The 12862-nt window shown below is 45.6% G+C and overlaps 1 long non-coding RNA gene across 3 annotated transcripts; it reads right to left on the minus strand.

Annotated features, from left to right (window-relative positions):
- Positions 1–5616: 5616 nt before the first annotated feature.
- On the minus strand, positions 5617–7968 carry LOC143809136 (uncharacterized). 3 transcript variants are annotated; one of them, XR_013222090.1, is made up of 4 exons: positions 7856–7968; positions 7623–7748; positions 7274–7409; positions 5617–6270 (listed from the first exon to the last, which is right to left on the minus strand). It is a non-coding gene; the product is annotated as an uncharacterized LOC143809136 (long non-coding RNA). The 3 variants fall into 3 exon arrangements; XR_013222092.1 differs by lacking the exon at positions 7856–7968 and having other exon boundaries at positions 5617–5928; positions 6050–6270; positions 7623–7757; XR_013222091.1 differs by lacking the exon at positions 7856–7968 and having other exon boundaries at positions 5617–5928; positions 6042–6270; positions 7623–7757.
- Positions 7969–12862: the final 4894 nt, after the last annotated feature.

Genomic DNA, 12862 nt, shown 5'->3' on the forward strand with positions numbered 1-12862 from the left:
GACAAGGGTCAACGTGCTATGTACTGTTATAGGCCAGTGAATTTTGGACAAGGGGGCTGTGATGGCACTATTTTATTTATTAAAAAAGGACCCCCAATTGGGGAATTGTTTGTCAGCTCATGCCCTCCATTACAAGTCTCAGAGACTCATACCCCTGCATTGGGCCTACTTCTTAACTCTGTCTCCTGCAATGTCTCTTCTTTAACTGCGACTAGATGACCAGGGTGAATGTGGTCTATACTGTTATAGGCTGGTGAATTTTGAGCAAGGGGGCTGTGATGGCACTATTTTATTTAAAAAAGGACCCCCATTGGGGAATTGTTTGTCAGTGCATGCACTCCATTACAAGTCTCAGAGACCCACACCTCTACATTGGGCCTACTTCTTAACTCGGTTTCCTGCAATGTTTCTTCCTTATCTCCGATGACATGACCTGGGTGAACGTGTTCTGTACTGTTATAGGCCACAGAATTTTGAGCAAGGGGAGCTGTGATGGCAATAGTATATTTTTAAAAAAGGTTCCCCCCATTTGGTGAAACCACATCCTTGTTGGCAAAGACTTCATAACATTTGTGTACCTTAAAGAGCTCACTTGAAAAGGTCCTTTTTGTGTTGCCTGGTTGCTCACATTGGACACAATACTCTTCATATAAATTTGATAAAGCAATGTTGTTAGTTTGGCTCAGTAGTTCATGCCAAATATTTCTTTGTCCACTATAATAGTTTCTCTCCTTGAGAGACATAACTTTGGCTGCATCAAATGTACAACTGGGGAATCTCGTACAAATGGCGATTTGGAATCCAGATTAAAATACTGTATACCAAATGCATTCAGACAATTACATAGCTGCATTCATTTTAAAACATTTACAGATGTGACAGACAATGCTCATAGTGACACAATCTTGAGAAATATTTGTTTATTCACTTCACAAACAGTTCTAAGCCTCTATATGTTTGCTGTTTGTCATTGTAAAACATTAAGGTTTACTGAAACTCTGCCTGTGATGGTTTAATCTAAATCTTTGTGGCTTTTATATTCTAGGGGTTTATGGACCCTCGTCTGATGACTCCATGATATGTCAGTTTCATACAACCTTGAAAGCTGGCCACTTGAAGGGCTGGGTGAAACTAGAGTTACTACATAGTGTAAATCACTATTTAATACCAGAGAAACATGACTAAGACAGATGCCAAAACTGGGGTACCTGTACATGTATAGTGTGCTCATATCTGCATAATTGCGGATGCCCATGCAGTGTAGGTAATCTCCCAGGGGTTCTCTGTCTTGGTGTTGCTTCTCTGATATTCCAGATGGATGATGTTTAAAAGCCTCTTGTTGATGATGTAAGTATACTGTATGTAGTTAATCTTTATATATACGTAATCATATGTATTTAATCCTTATATGTACTTATTAACCTTTGTATGTTAAGTACATATACAAAAGTGTACGCACTCATACTATTCCTTGAATTTTGTACTTTGTAATAAAATTGCGTTGTATTGCAAGTATTAGCCTTCTTTAAAGCCTTAGGATTTATACTCACTTGCGAGCAACTCGGATGAGTCTCGCACAGCAATACCCGGCCCTGCACCCGGCACTCAGGAGCGTGCGGCCGCATAGCAATACATGCAGCCGCACGCTCCGCTCCTGGGTGAAGGGTGCAGGGCCGGGGCCCGGGGCCGGCAGGTCAGAGCAGGGCCGGACTGGCCATCGGGCACTTCTGGCAAATGCCAGAAGAGCCGGTGCCAGTAGTGGGCCGCTGCACTGTTCCTCCCCCTCCCCCCGCCAGTGCCGCCGCCGCATATAACTATACCGGCGTCTATATCCCTGTGTGGGCTGTGCTCTATATATCCCTGTGTGGGCTGTGCTGTATATACCCCTGTGTGGGCTGTATATACCCCTGTGTGGGCTGTGCTGTATGTCCCCCTGTGTGGGCTGTGCTGTATGTCCCCCTGTGTGGGCTGTGCTGTATGTACCCCTGTGTGGGCTGTGCTGTATGTACCCCTGTGTGGGCTGTGCTGTATATACCACTGTGTGGGCTGTGCTGTATATACCTCTGTGTGGGCTGTGCTGTCTTCCTTGCCCCTTTGTGCCCTCTCCCCTGCCCCCTCGTCACCATTTGCTCGTGTCTTTCTCACTGCCCCTGTATGGAGGGGCTGCATTATACTATGAGGGGGGCTGCATTGTATTCTATGGGGGTTACATTGAATTGTATGGCGGGCGGGGGGCCCCATTTGGAAGTTCGCACCGGGGCCCATAACTTTGTAGTTACGCCACTGACTCCATCACATGTAATATTTGCTGTCTGGGGAGGCTGGAGATGGGGAGTAGGGGGCTTTTGATACGTACCACCTGGGTCTTTTATGAGTATTAGTATAAGGAGCCCGCATACAGTAACCAAGAGCTGCATCACATTTACAGCACCACTCCAACATTATTTTTTATTTCATTCCTGGAGCGGTGCTGACAATCCACGTCCCCTGACCCCTGTCTGATACTCACCTTCTGGCGTTTTCATCGGTTTTTGTCTCTGCTCGGCTCCATCTCCTGCAGTTTGTGGCCTGTCTGCTGCTCCAGTGTTTTATGGAGCAGCGCAGAGGTCACTAATCAATGTGAGTCTGTGGAGCCTCATTCTGGCCTCTTTCTCACTCTCAGGCTATGTGCACACGGTGCGGATTAGCCGCTGCGGATTCGCAGCAGTTTTCCATCTGGTTTACAGTGCCATGTAAACCTATGGAAAACCAAATCCGCAGTGCCAAGGTGCGGAAAATACCACGCGGAAACGCTGCGTTGTATTTTCCACAGCATGTCAATTCTTTTTGCTGATTCCGCAGCGTTTTACACCTGCTCCTGTATAGGATTCCGCAGGTGGTAAATGCAGGTGAAATCTGCACAAAAACCACAGGAAATCCACGGTAAATCCGCACACGAATCCGCAATGTGTGCACATAGCCTCATAGTCTTACATTGACCGCTTGTGACATAGCTTGTAACTTCCGGCCTGTCAGAAGCTGCGCTCACAAGTTTGAGCCGCGGCACTGCAGCAGTGCCACAAAATAGTGATTACGCCGGAGGATGAGTAAATGACCAGGCTATCCAAATCATGACAGGGAGCTGTGAGTCCATCATACTGTGTATAAGGGAGCTGCGGGCCCATCATACTGTGTATAAGGGAGCTGCGGGTCCATCTTACTGTGTATACGGGAGCTGCGGGCCAATCATATTGTGTATACGGGAGCTGCGGACCCATCATACTGTGTATTCGGGAGCTGTGGGCCAATCATACTGTGTATATGGGAGCTGCAGGCCAATCATACTGTGTATAAGGGAGCTGCGGGCCCATCATACTGTGTATAAAGGAGCTGTGGGCCAATCATACTGTGTATAAAGGAGCTGTGGGCCAATCATACTGTGTATAAGGGAGCTGCGGGCCCATCATACTGTGTATAAGGGAGCTGCGGGCCCATCATATCATTTACACTGTATACTGTATAGGGGAGCTCTGGGAGGCATTATACTTTCTATAGTGGAGTTCTGTCAGCATTATACTGTGTATAGGGGAGCTTTGGGCTCATACTATCTATAGGGGAGCAGTGGGAACATCATACTGTGTAAAGGGGAGCAGTGGGAACATTATACGGTATATAGGGGAGTTATAGAATCATCATACTGTGTAGAGGGGAGCTGTGGGGGCCTTAGACTGTGTATAGGGAAGCTTTAAGCTCACCATACTGTGTATAATGGAGCAGTACATGGGGGAACTTAGGGGACATTATTAAATGTTAAGTGGCACTTAAGCATTATTGTTATAGGGGCACTCAGAGTATTGTGACCATCGAAGTTGCATATAGTCACAATATGGCGGTAAAGTCAATGTTCGTTTTTCTATATAGATTTATTTTCAATAACAGTAGGGTCATATTCTGAGGTTCCCCTATATTCACAATTAGAGTGCGCAACCGTAGCTGTAAACAGGGTTAGCTGGTTAGGGGCCAACTCAGATGTTTGGCCCCCCCTAAACTGAAACCCTAGCTACGCCTCTGCCTTAGCTGAAACCCTAGCTATGCCTCTGACTGCAATGGATACTGTACTGCTGCCGCCTGGACTGTCTGAGCTGGCCCCACACTGCCAGACATAGCCTCGCCTGTCCCATCCTTGTCCACTGTATTATAAAGCTATACCGTACAATGCTGTGAACCGTACCCTCTACAAGGTGCACAAACAGAAAACTGCTCCCAAAGTTGAGAAAAATATATAAAGGCTTAGTGACAGGCCATTGCTTCTTCACTCTGAAAACAGCTAGCCTGTTCCAACTGCCTAAATAAAGGGAACATTTTTGTCAACTCGATAAAAAGCCATTGGAATTGTTTAGTCTATAAAATCCTAGGAGACATCAGAGTTATACATACACTCACCGGCCACTTTATTAGGTACACCTGTCCAACTTCTTGTTAACACTTAATTTCTAATCAGCCAATCACATGGCGGCAACTCAGTGCATTTAGGCATGTAGACATGGTCAAGACAATCTCTTGCAGTTCAAACCAAGCATCAGTATGGGGAAGAAAGGTGATTTGAGTGCCTTTGAACGTGGCATGGTTGTTGGTGCCAGAAGGGCTGGTCTGAGTATTTCAGAAACTGCTGATCTACTGGGATTTTCACGCACAACCATCTCTAGGGTTTACAGAGAATGGTCCGAAAAAGAAAAAAAATCCAGTGAGCGGCAGTTCTGTGGGCGGAAATGCCTTGTTGATGCCAGAGGTCAGAGGAGAATGGGCAGACTGGTTCGAGCTGATAGAAAGGCAACAGTGACTCAAATCGCCACCCGTTACAACCAAGGTAGGCCTAAGAGCATCTCTGAACGCACAGTGCGTCGAACTTTGAGGCAGATGGGCTACAGCAGCAGAAGACCACACCGGGTACCACTCCTTTCAGCTAAGAACAGGAAACTGAGGCTACAATTTGTACAAGCTCATCGAAATTGGACAGTAGAAGATTGGAAAAACGTTGCTTGGTCTGATGAGTCTCGATTTCTGCTGCGACATTCGGATGGTAGGGTCAGAATTTGGCGTAAACAACATGAAAGCATGGATCCATCCTGCCTTGTATGGAGCATCTTTGGGATGTGCAGCCGACAAATCTGCGGCAACTGTGTGATGCCATCATGTCAATATGGACCAAAATCTCTGAGGAATGCTTCCAGCACCTTGTTGAATCTATGCCACGAAGAATTGAGGCAGTTCTGAAGGCAAAAGGGGGTCCAACCCGTTACTAGCATGGTGTACCTAATAAAGTGGCCGGTGAGTGTATGTCTTCCAGGCAATTAGAGACCTTGCAATATTGCAAATAGCTGCAAATTGAATTTTCTGGAAAAGTTTTACAAAGATGGCAAATTCAAATATTTAAAGACTTTTAATACCTGCAATAGAAAGTACAGAAAAAAATGAACCATATGATCACCTATGTGGCCATCTATCCATCCATTACCATCTCTGTATATTCTGTTTGGCTTCATAATGCAGCAGCCATGGTTTGTAAAATTGAGAACTAACATATAAAAACTATGAGAGCAGTATGTAATATAAAGAAATTAGGAGGAGACAAATCAATGAATTTTAAACATATTTTTATTAAATACAATCTCTATTTCTACCTAAAGCCATTGGTCCAGAAGAAGGCAAAAAACCTGGACACATTGAGCCAATCTGTGTCACAGGGAAAAAATTCCTTCTCGACCCCGAGAAAAGGCAATCAGTTCAAGAACCCTGGACCAAGGCCATACTACAACTAACTGATGTACATGTATAGCAATGATGTTAAGTGTAGTTTCCTGAAACCAGATCTTCTTTATTATATCCTAGCAGCACGCCACACATCTTCTTCACCGATGGGAGGTCATAGCGTGGTTACATTCATCTTCACTGCAAAAAGAGAAAACAAACACTGCCCCCTACAAACACTGCCCCCTACAAACACTGCCCCCTACAAACACTAAACCCCACAAACATTACATCCTAGGTTACAGACTTAGTACCATTATACCATAACAGATTCCTTAAGTGGCATAAATCAACTGGTCAATAATAGAACCAGTATTGGGCTTTTTCCTGTAGCTCTGTAGATGTGGTAAACCGCAATGTCATTTCTGATGACATCAGAAGGCATCAAATATAATGTACAGGCATATGAAACGATTAAGACTAAACAATCTCATGGATAATGTTATATTCTTCAGTCTTCATTCCAGCATCCAGATACTGTCCCTGGAAAGAAAAAGTAATGTGTCATGCATTGGCCTAGAAATCTGAAGGCTACTGTAAAAAGAAATGATGCTTTTTGATTGTTTGAGTTTATTACATGTGCTCCGTGGTATTTAAACTAGATTGTTACTAGGTTCCCCTGTTATTTGCACATAAGTGAGAACATAATGTATAATATATAACAATCCCTATATGCAATACTATGTGCATACTCCACATTTATCAAATGCCTTACCTTAATGATATAGTTTGGGCACATTACGTTAGTTAAACTTTTTAAGCATGGTTGAACACTTCCCAAAGTTACATGAGAGCAATGTATCAAATGTTACAATTCACAGCAAACATTGTTAAGCAAATAGAAATGTTTTATGCATATTAAAAATTATTGCAATCTAAATGTATTTATTCTAGCCATTAACTGTCTAGAATATGTGACTCATATGTAGATGTGCAGTCATACATATATTGTACTTCATGTCAAAAGTATTATGCCCCCTTCATGTTATTTTTATGTTTAACATATACAGTTAAAAATAGTTTAATACATGAAACATTGAAAAAAGCCTTTAAGACAGTGAAATTTGCAATTTGCTTAAAAAAATGGCGCAAATACAATATATATCCACAATGTATTTATTCAATGCCCTCATTCATGTCGTGAAATAATGGCAGCTTTTCACCCCAATAACTATCTGTACCAACCACAATTGCCACTTGAAGTGTCAATGACGGAACAACCCACTGTGGTGTCTCCATCCTAGTTGCCATCTTTGTGTTAACCTTTATGATAACCCCACGGGTGACCTCACATTTGTTACATGGAACTCTGAGTGCTCAACATTCCACCTTGTGACCTCACTTCGAACCTTCATATCGAAAGTCTAGAGATTCTGACAGCAAAGACTAAAGAAATGTAGTACTTTACAACCATAGACTTGGAGGGTAGATGTCCATGTTGGTACAAGGTGCACTATCTGAACACCCTGTAAAGTTTCTAATCTACCTGTATCCATGATCCTGGTGCCTCGTTCTCCTTGTCTGCATCTCCTAAAATGAGAATCTGTGTCCTCTATTCTGGGTCCTCCTTCTCCTCGTCGACACCTGAATGTTAGGTCCTCTTTTCGCCTCGTCTTCACCTTCTGAAATGAGAATCAGTATGAAAAGACGAAAGGAAATTTAATTGGCACAATCCAATCTGGTAATATATAATATTATTTATTAGTGGATTGGATTTTCCCGAATAAATTTCCTTTCTTCTTATGATCATGGCTGTTATCACCAGAGGATATGGCACCCTCCAGGTGAGCTCATACTAAAGAAATGAAGTCATCAATATGGTGAGCTTCACTTACCCTCTCCCCTCTTTCCCTCCTTGAGAATGAATATGCTCGATCCTGGGTACTCTGTTTCCTCATCTTCACCTCCTAAAAAGAGAATCTGTATCCTCGATCCTGGGTCCTCCGTTTCCTCGTCTTCACCTCCTGAAAAGAGAATCTGTATCCTGGGTCCTCCGTTTCCTCATCTTCACCTCCTGAAAAGATAATCTGTTTCCTCGATCCTGGGTCCTCCGTTTCCTCATCTTCACCTCCTGAAAAGAGAATCTGTATCCTCGATCCTGGGTCCTCCGTTTCCTCATCTTCACCTCCTGAAAAGAGAATCTATATCCTCGATCCTGGGTCCTCGATTTCCTTGTCTTCACCTCCTGAAAAGAGAATCTGTATCCTCGATCCTGGATCCTCCTTCTCGTCTTCACCTCCTGAAAAGAGAATCTGTATCCTCGATCCTGGGTCCTCTGTTTCCTCGTCTTCACCTCCTGAAAAGAGAATCTGTATCCTCGATCCTGGATCCTCCTTCTCGTCTTCACCTCCTGAAAAGAGAATCCGTATCCTCGATCCTGGGTCCTCTGTTTCCTCGTCTTCACCTCCTGAAAAGAGAATCTGTATCCTCGATCCTGGGTCCTCGATTTCCTTGTCTTCACCTCCTGAAAAGAGAATCTGTATCCTCGATCCTGGATCCTCCTTCTCGTCTTCAACTCCTGAAAAGAGAATCTGTATCCTCGATCCTGGGTCCTCCGTTTCCTCGTCTTCACCTCCTGAAAAGAGAATCTGTAACCTCGATCCTTGGTCCTCTGTTCTCATTGTCTTCACCTTCTGAAATGAGCATTTTCCCCGGAACACCAGTTTACACAGACCACAATCATTGTGACATCACGTTGTGAGGTAACAATGGCTGTCTGTATCACATGATGTCACAAAAATGACCATGCGTGACATCTGCTGGCATTAACATCAGTAACAAGTAGTTATACTATGGTAGAGCATATTGGTTGGTATGACCATACTTTCCACCCTTTGATAGCACAGTTTGTGTGCAGCGCATGACTGTGACTTCATGTGCTGCTGCTTAAAGGGAACCTGTCAGCAGGAGAATGTCAGGTCATCGCCGTTATACTGAATAAAATGATATATTGGTTGATGAAATCCATCTTATGGTTGTTTCTTAATCTTTATTTTCAGTTTGTAGTTAATGATATGCTCGTGCCCTAAGGCGGGGCTGGTGTATGTGGTGCTCTGATTAGATATTCATAATGCAGACTGCTGGCAGGTCACTGATCCCTCACTGACCTGCCCCCTAGTTTGTATAATGAATACCTACATACTAATACCTAACATGCTGCCAATGGGATCTGATTCATGCTTCCCGTGGAATTTGATTCACACTGCCTGTGGGATCTGATTCATGCTGCCTGTGGGATCTGATTCATACTGCCTGTGGGATCTGATACATTCTGTCTGTGGGATCTGAGTTCATGCTGACTGTGGGATCTGATTCATATTGTCTGTGCGATCTGATTCATATTTTCTGTGGGATCTGATTCATGCTGCCTGTGGAATCTGATTCATGCTGCCTGTGGGATCTGATTCATGCTGTCTGTGGGATCTGATTCATGCTGCCTGTGGGATCTGATTCATGCCGCCCAGGGGATCTGATTCATGCCGCCTAGGGGATCTGATTCATACTGGCTGTGGGATCTGATTCATGCTTCCCGTGGTTCAGCAGCATGAATCTGATGACAGACTCCATTTAAAACTTCACCCCCAGCAGCATGTTTATAGAATACTGAAGGAGGATTTAATGCATCAAAAATATTACTGATGTCTTCACAAAATGGTGGAGCTATTGGTGACCAGTTCAGGGTTAGTCCTTGAGACAAAGAGAGACGTCGCGTGACATTGGTGCTGTCCTTCGCTCTTTATTATATAGTATGGCATCATATTCCAGATGCCTCAGAAGCAAAAAAAAATTTAATTTCCTGAGGGAACGAGTGGTCACAGTGGAGTCTCAGTCTCGGTGTTTGGTAGGATAAGGCCCTGTGGGGCCAGGTCACTATGTATCTACGTTTTCTAGCATAAATATATTGGAAGCCATGTTGTACGGTGTTGCCATGTTTATGAAGCCCCTGCATCCCCTTTTCTGATCCTTCCCAGCCATTAACCCATTGCCCCTGTGCCAGGTCTGTTTCACGGCTGCAGTGGACATTAGCGCGCTCTATATGGAGACAGTCGAAACCAAAACAGCACAAATTCCACCTCCAATTTTCATCGAACCTGCAGTGTGTGCAGCGCCATATTCATTGTGACAAATTTTATCCTCACTGGACTGTTTTGGTCAGGCGTGGGGTGATGTGATACACAGGTCTGTCACATATGCCATGGGCTGGACTGTACAAGAGTCAGAGGTGCAGCTAGGGGTTCAAGGGGGGGGGAAACTTCTGAGTGGTCCCCTATCCTCTGATTGCAGCTACAGTGGCGCACTCTAATCGTGGGTATAGGAGAACCTCAGCAGACGATCCAGCTGTAACAAAAAAAAACATCTCCACAAAGACCAGCAATGATATTACTGCCATATTGTGGCCATATAGTGGTAGATACCAGTCCCACAAAGCACACAAGTGATTACAGTACAGTTCCAGATAGTGGCTTACAGAGGATGTTCTTTCTGATGGAGTTGTTTACCTTTCCCGTCTTTTCCATCTGGCCCAGACTAACATGACAACTTCTCCCACCAGGACTTGTCTGCAGAGATTACAAGAAAGACATATATGACTTCTCACATTTCCTGCACAGTTTCCATCTATCCAGTAGCGTAGCGTAGCTACCGGGGGGCAGAGGGGGCATCACCCTGGGCCCCGCACTCTGAGGGGGCCCACCCGGAGCTACGCTACTGTAACTGTATCGGCGTGTGCACAGTGCGCCGATACAGTTCCATTCTGTGGCAGAGCAGGGAGAATCGATCTCCCTGCTCTGCCACCTGGCCGCTATGGGGCCCCTGAGCAGGCGGGGGGGCCCGGTGTCAGCAGTGGGCCCCCCGCCTGTCATCGCAGGTTCAACTGTATCAGCTGGATGCCGATACAGCTGACCGCATTAATGAGAGAAGGAGCGCTACGCTTTCTCCCATCAACCCCCTGTCAGTGTCTGACATCACCGATTCCAACACTGACAGCAGGCGTGATGATGTCACTACCCGACACTCGCTGTCTGGAGATGAGCGGGTGCTCGGAGCAGCGGAGAAGCCATGAAGAAGAGAGGTATTTATTTTTCTGGGGGGCTGCCTTATACTACAGTGGCTGTCTATGGGGGGCTTCCTTATACTACAGAGTCTGCCTATGGGGGGGTCTGCCTTATACTACAGAGTCTGCCTATGGGGGGTCTACTTTATACTACAGAGTCTGCCTATGGGGGGCTGCCTTATAACAGAGTCTGCCTATGGGGGGGCTGCCTTATTACAGAGTCTGCCTATGGGGGGCTGCCTTATTACAGAGTCTGCCTATGGGGGTCTGCCTTATTACAGAGTCTGCCTATGGGGGGGTCTGCCTTATACTACAGAGTCTGCCTATGGGGCATTTGCCTTATACTACAGAGTCTGCCTATGGGGGGCTGCCTTATACTACAGAGTCTGCCTATGGGGCTGCTGCCTTATTACAGAGTCTGCCTATGGGGGGCTGCCTTATACTACATAGTATGCCTATGGGGGCTGCCTTATTACAGAGTCTGCCTATGGGGGTGTGCCTTATACTACAGAGTCTGCCTATGAGGGGCTGCCTTATATTACAGAGTCTGCCTATGGGGGGCTGCCTTATTACAGAGTCTGCCTATGGATGCTGCTTTATTGCAGTCTGCCTATGGGGGCTGCCTTATACTACAGAGTCTGCTTATGGAGGCTGCCTTATACTATAGAGTCTGCCTATGGGGGCTGCCTTATATTACAGAGTCTGCCTATAGGGGCTTCCTTATACTACAGAGTGTGCCTATGCGGGGCTGCCTTATACTACAAAGTCTGCCTATGGGGTGCTGCCTAGTACTACAGAGCCTGCCTATGGGGGGCTACCTTATACTACAGAATCTGCCTACGGGAGCTTCCTTATACTAGAGAATCTGGCTATGGGTGCTGCCTTGTGCGATAGAGTCTGCCTATGGGGGCTGCCTTGTGCTATAGAGTCTGCTGATGGGGGCTGCCTTATTCTGTAGTCTGCCTATGGGGGCTGCCTCATGCTATAGATAATGCATATGGGGGCTGCTTTATACTACAGTCTGCCTATGGTGGCTGCTTTATACTACAGAGTCTGCCTATGGGGACTGCCTTATATTACAGAGTCTGCCTATAGGGCTTCCTTATACTACAAAGTCTGCCTATGGGGGGCTGCCTTATAATACAAAGTCTGCCTGTGGGGTGCTGCCTAATACTACAGAGCCTGCTTACGGGGGGGCTACCTTATACTACATAGTCTGCCTTTGGGGGGCTTCCTTATACTGCAGAATCTGCCTATGGTGCTGCCTTGTGCTATAGAGTCTGCCTATGGGGGCTGCATTGTGCTTGAGAGTCTGCTTATGGGGGCTGCCTTATGCTGACTGAGTCTGCCAATGGGGGCTGCATTATGCTATAGAGTCTGTGTATGGGGGCTGCCTTTTACTGCATAGTCTGCCTATGGAGTTGCCTTATACTACAGAGTCTGCCTATGGGGGCTGCCTTATATTACAGAGTCTGCATATAAGGGCTTCCTTATACTACAGAGTCTGCCTATGGGGGACTGCCTTATACTATAAAGTCTGCCTAGGTTGGCTTCCTTATACTACAGAATCTGCCTGTGGGTGCTGCCTTGTGCTATAGAGTCTGCCTATGGGGGCTGCCTTGTGCTATAGAGTCTGCCTATGGGGGCTGCCTTGTGCTATAGAGTCTGCTTATGAGGGCTGCCTTGTGCTATAGAGTCTGCTTATGGGGGCTGCCTTGTGCTATAGAGTTTGCGTATGGTAGCTGCCTTATGCTATAGAGTCTGCCTATGGGCGTGCATTATGCAATATAGAGTAGGCCTATAGGGAGTGCATTATACTATAAGAAGGCCTATGGAGAGTGCATTATACTATATGAAGTCCTATGGGGAGTGCATTATACTATATTGAGGACTATCTGGTGCGTTATACTATATGGAGGCTATCTAGGGGGCCATCATACAGTGTGGATATTACAGTGAGGGGGTCATCTTACAGTGTTGGAGCCATCAAACAGTTTGGGGGCTAATAAGGGGTCAGTATAC

This window comes from Ranitomeya variabilis, chromosome 2 (genome assembly GCF_051348905.1).
Source record: "Ranitomeya variabilis isolate aRanVar5 chromosome 2, aRanVar5.hap1, whole genome shotgun sequence".
NCBI lineage: Eukaryota > Metazoa > Chordata > Amphibia > Anura > Dendrobatidae > Ranitomeya > Ranitomeya variabilis.